The sequence below is a fragment of the Ipomoea nil genome, unplaced genomic scaffold (genome assembly GCF_001879475.1).
Source record: "Ipomoea nil cultivar Tokyo-kokei standard unplaced genomic scaffold, Asagao_1.1 scaffold0642, whole genome shotgun sequence".
In the NCBI taxonomy this organism is placed as follows: Eukaryota; Viridiplantae; Streptophyta; class Magnoliopsida; order Solanales; family Convolvulaceae; genus Ipomoea; species Ipomoea nil.
In genome coordinates this window covers 603046-615000 of record NW_017617070.1, presented here as the reverse complement: position 1 = coordinate 615000, position 11955 = coordinate 603046, and positions in this window count along the sequence as shown.

Below are 11955 nucleotides of genomic sequence, written 5' to 3'. Positions count from 1 at the left end.
TTTTTATACATTCATTCTCGTGTAGGAACTGCACGGAAGATGGTTTTTTTTTTTTTTTTGAATGCGAAAAAAAAATTTGCTAAACGAGTAGGGAATAGGGTATTTAGTGGTGTGTGCGTGTATTTGTTTTGGCGTGTGAGAACCGTAGAATGAGAGCTTTACAATGTTATTTCATTTATTTAATAACAGAAAACTATTATTGAGGGTGTGGGTGGATGCATGTTGTTTGTCCATTTTTGAAATGAAACGAATGTATAGGTAGTATGTGTTTGTTTTAGTTGTGCACCACAGAATTTTTACACGGTTGTGTGTGCGTATACGTGATATAGTTTTTGCACATTTTAGGAAAGGGGCATTTAATTTTTTTTATTTTAAAAAAATAAAAGTGATAATCTAAAATAGTATTAGGAGGCAGTTAGAATTCATCTGTTGTAGTTTGTTTTTAATGAAAAGAATTGTAAGATTATTATCCCTTTGTTTTTTGGGGTAGAATATATATAATTTAGGGTGGAGTGTGCGTAGATGTTCAAAACCGTGTGCATGAAGTTGGATATGTGTACGACTACAATATGGATTTTTTGTTATAGTTTTGACTTAATGTTGTTTTCTAATTATTTAATAACAATGGAGTGTGCTTTCGTGCATGTTGGTGTGTAAAAATTATGGTATTGTATGCATAAATGCGATATGGAGTGTGCGTAATGTATGGATAGGGTCTTTGAATTGTTTATTTATGTGTACTAGTTAACCAAAATTCGTATTAGTTGTGTGCGTGGATTTATGTTCTTAGATTGTTTTGAAAGCCAACGATTAAAAGAGCACAATGAGTTTGGTTTTTTTATGCACCGTATTTGTATTTGACAGTGGGGTGTGCGTTAATGTGCTATGTCATGTTGTATAAACTAACATAGTAGTGTGCATTTGAAGGGTGTAGGTGTGTGCAAATTACTGGGTGATAATAATTGCTTATTTTCATCCTAGTGTGTGCATATATGTGATATGGTCTGTGCAAAAGATAGGTGTCTGCGTGCATTCATGTTGTTAGTTTTTTTCGAAGTCAAAGATTGTAGGAGTATTAGTGGTGTGATTTATTCATTTTTATTTTTTGCACCAAACTAGTTACTTAAAGTGGTGTATGCGTATATGTGCTAGGGCGTGAGCGAAAATTATGGATGGGGCCGATGATTTACTTATTTTTGTAGACTTGTTAACCAAAATTAGTAATTGGTGTGTGCGTGGATTCATGAATGTGCGTTACCCTCCCCCTCCCCTCGGCATGGGGTGTGTGCGTCATGGTGGACTTCCACCAATTTGTGTGTGTTCATGGCATTTTTTTCGATGCGCGTAATGCTTTGGTCGTTGTATAAGAAATATAGAACAATAGATTTAAGGGAAGCGTAGGTGTGTGCATCCGGGTGTTACGACGTGTGCAAACAGCTGAGCATGAAGTTTTTCCCACACATCTATGTTAGTACCAAGGATATACCGTACATAGGTAGAGGTCGGTGTGTGCAAACTACTGGGCAAAATTATACAAGTTCTTCAAGCACACACCATGATGGGGTGTGAACCTCGTGGGCTCGGGGCCCAAGAAGAAAAGGGATCAAGCCCACATGAAGGGAAGCCCAAAAATAGACACGGGTCAAACCGAGTAGTCGGCTCGAGTCGAAGGTCGGGACAAGCGCGAGGTCGGCATGAGTAGTAGGTCGGCCTGGAAGTAGCTGTTATTCTTACATTATCACCCATGAACCTATTTACTACCCTATTATTACCCCACTTATTACCACCCAGTTATTACCTAATTATTAATCTACTTACCCATATAGCCAACTAGCCGTTAGCCTCTTTAACAACTAACTTAATACCCATAACCCCCTAATTATCACCCATCAATACCCTACTAAATTTCCCAACGGACACTATTTGGTGTGCTAGCTATAAGAAGGAGAAGAAGAGCACAAGGAGAGGGGATCCATTCCTACACACTAGAAGACCACTTACTATTCTTTCACCCCCAAGAAGACTCCATCACTCTCCCAAAGGGGAAGAACTCTCTCATACCACTCTACCTTTCAACAAGAAGGTCTCACCACCCACACTCCCCACTCATCTAAACAAGAAGACCACATGAAGAAAACTCCATATGATAAGACTCTACCACTCTTCCACGCATGAAGAAAACTCCCTCTCAATGTACAAAGTATAGTAGCTCTATCTCTATACAATATCACATACACAAAATAGCTCTACAATATGTACAAAGACACCTACAAAATACATAGTGAATTTAGGCTTAGCACCGCCCAAAAGGCCTGTGGTTTTCACCTTTCGGTTTCCACGTAAAAATCATTGAGTCATATTTCTTCTATTTTAGTAGCCTTATTATGAAAGGTGAATCCACCAACTACGGTTGTGTTGGACCTCCCTGGGCCCAAAAACCCTAAAACCAACACACCACATTACAGGTATGCACACACCGAAGTCATTAACACAAATGCCAAGTGCTTTTAGAAAACAAAGAATAAAGCAACCCCAAATTGAATTCACGCTCACACCAAATATCAATTTATTCATTTACTCCAAACATAAATTAAATTAAAAACAAAGGCATGCTAAAGTCCACGATTCAATAACTTGCACCACAGTGAAAACCAGTGTATGTACACATGATGCACATACCAGAGAGAAGAAACGCACATATTACAATTAAAAAGAAATGTTATGGATTACCTTAATAGCATCCCCACCACAAGAAGATTCAATAACATGGCGTGCATCGGACACCTAACCAAGAAGATAAATAATTGGGACAAAGAACGAAAAAGAAAGCAGAATACATTTAGGAAGCAGCATACATTAATGCATTATGAACTTGTGCTAAGAAGCAAAGGCTAATTATGGCCATTGGAGAATGACACCATGAAGCATACAAAGAAAGAAAAAGATCTTTTCCAGCACCATTCACCAATGATTGTTTAAGAAGATCACGGAGTTTAGACAATTCAGATGAAGTAAGCAAAATCATGTTCAAGGCCTGAACAGATATAAAATGAACATGCTAAATAAATTACGCCAAAAAAGGTACTAGTTTCCCTTGACACAATACACATATGTCATAGCATTAAAAACCTAGTACAGTAATTTTACAATTCACAAATGTTATAGCATAACACTTTAAAAATTGTACTTCCATTGCATTATCAGCCTCCCTTACCAATACAAACACATTACAATAATCACCTTTAAAGTGTCTTGTAAAATAGAAAAACCTAAACCATCATCGATGCAAAATCCAAATTTGATTCCCCCTCAAGTATTGTAGAAAGTTCCCTATAAACTCTTTTAGCATTCAGAAGCATACAGAATCTTCGAACTATTAAAGCACCACGTCTGAATCGAAATTTAGAAAATAAGATGCCAACACAATATACTAGATAGTGGATACACACACTAGAAACATTAGGCTGCTAAAGTTCAGCATACTCACTTCTCCATGAGAAAATGATCAACTCAAAAAACATGAATTTCTATTAAAATTCATCACACCCCACAAAGCCATTCAAGTTGAAGAGTTCAAGCCCGGAATGGGTAGACACCAGAAACCCATACCCCGCCGAAAAATCCCAAAAAATTTAAACAAAAAACACTAGGCTGCCAAAAAAAAAAAACAAAAAAAAACAAAAAAAAAACAAAAAAACACAACTCTACACCCACCTTAACCCATAAAATCCCCCTACCCACCACCCCAAAAAAAACCAAAAAAATAAAAATAAAAAACATAAACAACCCATCACCAGAAACCCAAACTCCACGGGAAAACCAAACCCAACCACAAATCTAGACCCCCCCCCCCCCCTCCCGATCGGAAACCCTAAACCACCCCAAAGGCAAACCCTCACGAACAACCCAGAAACACAGATAAAACAAGAATAAAAAACACGGGAAAGCAGAATATCTTGAACATGAATGGAAGAATTCCTCTTTAGCCGCTTCGAACACTTGAGAGAATAGTTAGCCATGGAGCTTCTCGCGTATGCACACAGCGATAGGGAGAGACGGCTAGAGGTGGATCAACGAGAGAGGGTTACGTGCACTGCTAGTCAACAAATGATACTTCAAAATCGGCTAAAACACCACTCCAAAAGGAATTAATCGAGAAATTCACGGCATTAAAAATGGTAATGATGCACACATATGACAAAATTACTTAGATACCCTCTACTATTAAAATTCAGCGCCTAAATCAAAAATAAAACAAATGAATCTGAACCGTAAAATCAAAACAATGAATGATCAATATCTAATCTCACGATCTCATCCAACTCAGGGGATTTCACTGGATTCAAAATATCTCTCTCTCTCTCTCTCTCTCTCTCTCTCTCTCTCTCTCTCTCTCTATATATATATATATATATATATATATATATATATATATATATATATATATATATATATATATATATATATATATATAAAATAATAATAATCAATTACGTGCATATTAGTGGTAGGTATTGAATAGATTTTTGTTGGTTTTCATGTTATAGTGCATATATATATGATCCATATGCAATATCAAAAAACCAGCACACACAAATTAAATCAACATCATCCATATATATAAACTTGGGACTGTTATTAAGGTGAATTTGCTTGGTCTGATTTGGGTGATTGTATTTGCTTATTGGGTCAAAGCTTCATCTATCTATGGAGCCGACCATTTTCGGGTGAATGGTATTTTTCATAAACGCATATTTATAGTGATTTTATTGTGATTTTATGGTGTCTAGGAAGAATGATATTTACACATAGTAACCACTGCCTAAGAAAATTCTTACTCGTGCAGTTTGAAAACTAAATTCGTGAAAAATACTTGTTGAACTCTTTTTGGCATGAAATTTTTTTGGAGAACCCAGACTTGTGATATTTGATATCTATAGAAATATTTGTTGAAAATATGCTCCAATTATCCTAGAAAATTCTGTAAAGTTTTTTATAGTGCGCTGCCAGTTAAATTCCGTAAAGTAAGCCAAATTGTTTTTGGAAAATTTCGAGAAAAATACTTCCAGACCTTGGATTTGCATGAAAATTTTTGTGTATAATCTAGACTTGATGTACTTCCTATCTAGAAAATTTTGTGTCAAAATGTATTACTGATCAATTTTCCCTAGAAAATTCTGCAATCCAGGTCAAAATTCTGAAAAGTTTTGCCAGTTTCAGTTTATCTTGTGTATCTTGCTATTTTGTGTTGTTTTGATGCTTGTATGAAAGTATGGAATAACAAGTGCTGTTTTTTACTCCTAAGAACAGGAAGGAATGGGCCGAGCAGCGAACATGAACTCGTTATTCTTCGGCGAACGATACTTCTCTCATATTATTTTCAAATTTACAAATTAATGGAATATCCCTTGTCATGTCTATTAGGACTCTATGTATTTGAGTTAGATTATGCCTCCCTATCCCAATCTCACTGAGACTCTCTCTTTATATATACCTGTAATCTGTACATTTGTAATCACATTACTTAATACAATTCTATCAGTTCTCATCTGGTATCAGTTAAGCTAGGGTTTTTTTCCAATGGCTTACGGATCTGTTGACTCTTCAGAATGTACAGTTTCTAATATTGGTATCTCTTCGGTCATATCGACTGTGAATTCTTTGTTCACCGCTCACCACTTTATCAGTATCAAACTGACATACAAGAACTTCCTGTTTTGGAGAGCCCAAGTTGTTCATTTTCTTGATGGTCATGATTTAATGGGGTTTATTAATGGTACGCACCCATGTCCGTCAGCTTTGCTTTCCGGCCGTGAAGACGGTACGTCGACGCAACCCAATCCCGCGCATCACACTTGGGTTCGACAGGATCAGGCCCTCCTGTCCATGCTTATGTCATCATTATCCGATGAGGTGATGCCGTTGGCCATCGGTCATCACACTAGCCGGGCGGTTTGGACTATCGTCATCGGCTCCCTCGTGTCGTAGTCTTGCTCTCGCGGCTTGAACTTACTCGGCCAGCTGTAACCGCTTCACCAAGGAGATGCATTCGTCGTCGACTACATCGGAAGAGCAAGGGTTTTAGTTGAAGAGCTTACCCTCATCGGCAAGCTGTTATCTCTCGAGGAGCAGAATCTTTACGTCCTCCAAGGGTTATAGTCTTAGTTCCGGGGACTCACATCCTCCCTCAATGTTCTTGGCTAGCCCGTCACGCTCTAGGAGCTCACCGATCTTCTTGGTGCGGAGGAATTCATGATAAGTGGTGGTCTAGGCGGTGGCTCGCCAGCAGCCTTTATGGCGCAGCTTGGAGGGCAGTAGCGTGAACGAGGCTCCTAGTTTCGTGGTGGAGGCAGTTGTAACTCCGGCCAGAGCAATGGCCAATCTATTTAGTCGCACGGTGGTGTCGGCAGCCAGAATCGTGGCGGTGGTCGACGTGGCGGCGGCAAGAATGGTAATTGGCAGCCTAAATGTCAATTGTTTGGGGTGCTTGGTCATACTGCGTGTCACGTTTCATCTTCGATATGCCAAAGCTCCTCAGGCTAATAGAATATATCAAGAACCTCCTTCAGATTCTCAGGGGTCTCATACTTGGTTTCCAGACACAGGTGCAACCAATCATGCTACCCTATACATAGTTGCTCTTTTTATCTCGGGGGAGTACAATGGTAATGACATGTTACGTGTCGGTGACGGTATGAGCTTATCTATTAGTCGTGTTGGTCATGCTACTTTTAATACCCCTTCTAGGTCTTTTCAATTGTCTAATATCCTTCATGTTCCTCGTTTGTCAACATCTTTATTATCAATCCAAAAATTTGCGTCAGATAATAAAGTGTTTTTTGAGTTTCACCCATCTTTTTTTGTTGTGAAGGATATCAACACCAAGGAAACTCTTCTACGGGGCAATAGATCTGGGGGGGCTTTACAAGCTTCCCTTTCCAAGTTCATCTCCTATTGCATTTCTTTCAGCTCGAGCCCCCGCGTCAGTCTGGCATGACCGTTTGGGTCATCCACACCATCGCGTTCTTAGTGAGATTCTTTCGTCTTGTTCGGTTAGAAATATTATTCGATTTACTTTTGGTCTATGTAATGCATGTCAACTAGGGAAATCTGGACGTTTATCCTTACCGTGTGTTGAGTCTTCTAGTTCATGTATTCTTGATTTAGTCTATACAGACATTTGGGGACCAGCTCCCATGCTCTCTAATAGTGGTTATCGTTACTTCGTTATTTTCGTTGATGACTACTCTCGTTACACTTGATATTTACCTATGACACAAAAATCTGATCTGTATGCAATTTTTGATAAGTTCCGTGCCATGGTTGAGCGATCCTTCAATCATAAGATTAAATCCATATATTCTGATCTAGGAGTTGAATATAAAAAGTTACATTCCACCTTAGCTCAACTAGGCATTATTCATAGACAATCTTGTGCATACACTCATGAACAAAATGGTCGTGTTGAAAGAAAACATAGACACATTTTTTAAACAGGTTTAGCTCACTTAAGTCGTGCTTCTATTCCTTCTAAGTTATGGGATTATGCATTTGAGACTGCAGTTTATTTAATTAATAGGATGCCATCTACTGTGTTAAATAAATCAAGTCTTCATCTCTTGTTGCATAAATCCCCTCCGTCATATTCTTTTCTTTGTGTCTTTGGGTGTTTATGCTATCTTTATCTACGTCCCTACAATCGTCACAAAATGTCTTATAGATCTTCTCCTTGTGTCTTCCTAGGCTATCTTGAGTCATTTAGGGGGTATAGGTGCATGGACTTATAGACTAACAAGATATATGTATGCAGCCATGTTCGGTTTGATGAAGGAGTTTTTCCTTTCAGTGCTTTTGCAGGAACCTCTGATTCAGACAAATCAACTGTGGGCATAATCTATACTTGTTCCTATACCGCCCACTGCAACGATTCAGCACGCACTGCTCGAACCGACCCCGGCTCATACTGATCAGTCGGAACTGGCCCAGGCCGAGCATGCTAAACCCACTAAAGCAGTGGCTGTCACTCGATCCCGAGGCCGACCTAGGGGCAGTCCACGAAGTCCACGATCCGGTCGCACACCATGGCTACTCGGAGCCGTTCTCAGGCCCCTATTTTGTCTCTCTCTGCTCAGGTTTGTCGTACTGAATCCACTTGTTATACACATGCAGGCAATAAAACACGGCAATGGACGAAGAGTTTAATGCACTTCTTCAGAATGAGACTTGGTGTCTTGTTCTATCACTAACAGATATGAATGTTATTGGGTACAAATGTGTTTTTCTCACAAAAAGGAAAGCTGATGGATCAATTTAACGACACAAAGCAAGGTTCGTAGCTAAAGGATTTAATCAAGTACCTGGACAGGATTTTTTCAACACATTAGCTCTGTGGTCAAACCCACAACTGTCAGGTTACTTCTATCTTTAGCTATATCCTTTGGTTGGGTTGTTAAGCAGTTTGATGTGCACAATGCCTTTTTGAATGGGACATTATCTGAAACTGTTTATATGAAACAGCCAGCTGGGTATATTGATAAACAGTTTCCTAATCATGTTTGCCTATTGAAACGTTCTCTATATGGATTAAAACAGGCCCCTGAAACTTGGTTTAATCACTTGCATGCGTTTCTGATGTCAACCGGGTTTAAAGCCTCGAAAACAGATATATCTTTATTTTGCTACTTGCAAGATTCAACTTTCATTTATGTTCTAGTATATGTTGATGATATTCTTGTACTCGGTAGTGATAAGAATATTGTCAGTACTCTACTAGCAAAATTATCAACTGAATTCAAGATTAGGGATCTTGGTGAACCTGGTTTCTTTCTTGGGATTGAAACTGTTAAGTGTAGTGATGGAATTTTGCTTTCTCACAAAAGTACATGATAGATATTTTAAAACGTGTTGGCATGACAGATTGTAAATCATTAGCTACTCTTATATCTGTTTCGAAACCCACCATCTTTGATGCAGATTTACATGATGATGCTACACACTATATGAGTTTGGCTGGAGCTTTACAGTACCTTACGGTTACTTGTCCAGATTTGTCCTTTGCGGTCAATCAACTCTGTCAACATATGCATGCACCTACGGTCTCTCACTGGGAGCAATTGAAACGCGTACTGAGGTATGTTAAGGGAACTATTACTTATGGAGTTATGGTCTACGAAAAAGAAAGTCAGTATCTACAGAATTGCATGCCTTTTCTGACTCTGATTGGGTTGACTGTCCTGAGGATCGTAAGTCAATTAGTGGTTATGCTGTTTTTATTGGTTCCAATCTTATATCATGAGTATGTAAGAAACAAAGAACTATTGCTAGATCTTCTACTAATGCTGAATGTAAAGCTCTAGCAGATGTCTGTGGTGAGGTAATTTGGATTCTCTCTTTGCTGCGTGAAATTGGTGGACTGGTGTTTCTATTCTCAAGCTGTGGTGTGATGATCTTGGTGCTACATACATGTGTGCAAATCCCATTTTTCATGCTCGCACTAAACATGTGAAAATTGATTATCACTTTGTTACAGACAGAATTGCAAATCGAGATATACAAGTTAATTTTATTTCAACAAAATAAACTGGCAAATATCTTTACTAAAGTTCTACCTGGTCCTAAATTTTCTTTTCTTAGAGATATGGTACAAGTCACTACTGTATCTTGTGCTTGAGGGGAGTATTAAGACTCTATGTATTTGAGTTAGATTATGACTCCCTATCCCAGTCTCACTGAGAATCTGAGACTCTCTATTTATATATACTTGTAATCTGTACATTTGTAATCACATTATTACTTAATACAATTCTATAAGTTCTCATCATGTCATGTCCTTGTGTGTATCAAACATGATACTCTTTATTTAAAATGGATGTGCATGGCTAAGATGATTTTAGTCCTGAGATAGGGAATTCAAATGCATATATAATCCCAAGTGTTGTATCATATGTGTTTCTTTCCCCGAGATACCTTTATCTATTATTGCTCGTTAAGCCAAATTGAATATGCTGAATATGACGATAGAACTATGATATATGCTGAAGCCCTCTTGATTGAGTACCAAAATGTTTCAATGCTATCAACTGATGCTTTATAGGGAACGTGATACCGTTTAGTAAAAGGTTTAAAGGGTTTAGTTTCGCCAATTTCATGTGAAAAAATCTATCTCGTGATTTCCTGCAGTCCAAATGCAAGGTTTATATTCAGTACTTCTCTCAACAAATCTACCCCATGAATCCCATCTTATATTATCATGGTTAAGTAACTATCTGCATACGTGAGGTCACCAACAAACATAACAGTTTGCCCTTTTCTTGGATTGCTTTAAATGTTGGGGTTGCTCTCACATCTTATGTTTTAAATTGAGTTATAGAATGAATTTTTATATATAATTTTACCCAGAAGACCAAACAAAGTACAAATTCTAAACAAATATGTATAGTGTCACTCTTATATGTGAGCTAGTGCAATAGTGATTTGTGAGAGAGTTCAACCCTCGTATAATTTGACATCTAGGCCTATTAATCCTTTAAAGGCCACATGAAATTAAACCTATCTATAGCACAACCATGAATCTTGCGGGATACGTAAACAAGCTATAGCCTTGGATCTAAACATAGCTTTAATTATTAGATTATTGTCTTTGTCTGAAAACTCAAATTTTATTAGGTCTAGCACAACTTCCTTTGTAGTCCTATCTTGTTTGAGGAAATCCTGTCTAATTTAAGTGGTAAGGTAAGCGATTTAATGAGTGAAAAATCCTTCGACGATAACTACTCATTGCAAGCTAATTATTTTGGAACATACTTCATTATTAAAATTTGAAACATTAAAGATGAATTTGTTGTAAATATTAATATGGACATTATTATATATATGGATATGGACATTATTATATATATGGTAGAAGTTGTAATTGATAGGTGACTACCTTTTATATGTATTGTTATTACCTTATATTGGGTGATACCTTTGTATAAGAATTCTAACGATGAATGAAAAACCTCGCTGGCCTTCTTTCCTGATCTCTCTATTATAATATTCTTACAACACGTTATCAGCGCTTTGCTCCACATCTTAAGCGTTATGGCCTGAGTTAGATTCATCCCGTGCTCCGACGAACGAAGAAATACATGATGGAACAGAAATCACAGATTTTGTTTGTTTTTGGCTGATCTATCATTACTTGTCGCGATGGTATCGCCGCTGTCTTGATCGGCATCAAACTGTCGTAGATTGGCTTCATTTTTTTTTTTCTCTGGGCTTTGGATGTGAGCGACTCCGCCCACCGCTCGCGACTCCATGTCGCGCCGTAGATGGCAATCGGAGGAGAAGGCAGCAGTGTCATCGCCAGGAACCAGTTCCGCCGCCGCAACCATCGATCCGGATCATCGCCGCAGTCTGATTTCCAGTCGCTTCAACCTTCGAAAACAATTCCGTCGAGCGAACCACCACCACGGCGAATCCCCTGGAATCCAATTCTGTCGCCCCCGCCTCTCTTCCTCGAATGATCAGATGGTAGATCGGTGGTCACCTCCGATTTTCGATTCTCGGATCGCATCTTCGTCATTGGAGACTATTCCGGCGATTCGGTCGCTGCATGGAGGATCGGAGGGCTTAGATAACGTTGGGGATGTGCTGCGAACATCCATCGCTGGTATGGCCAATGATCGGATGCCTGCGCAAATTCTGGGAGACTGTAACGGCCCTGGATGCTGAACAGAAAGGCAGGAAGGATTGGGCAGTGGTGAAAGAATGTGGGAAGAGGGTGAAGGCCGAACTGATGAAGAATGGAGGAAAGGAAACGGCGTCGTTGGAATAAACTGTTGAGATCGTTGAAGAGAGAGAGTCAGACGACGTCGTTGGGAATAAAGAATAGCGGCGAAATTCAAGGGCAACTGCCGTGTTCGTTATTTGATTTTTGTTGAATAAACAACTGTAATCCCGAGAATCATGGGT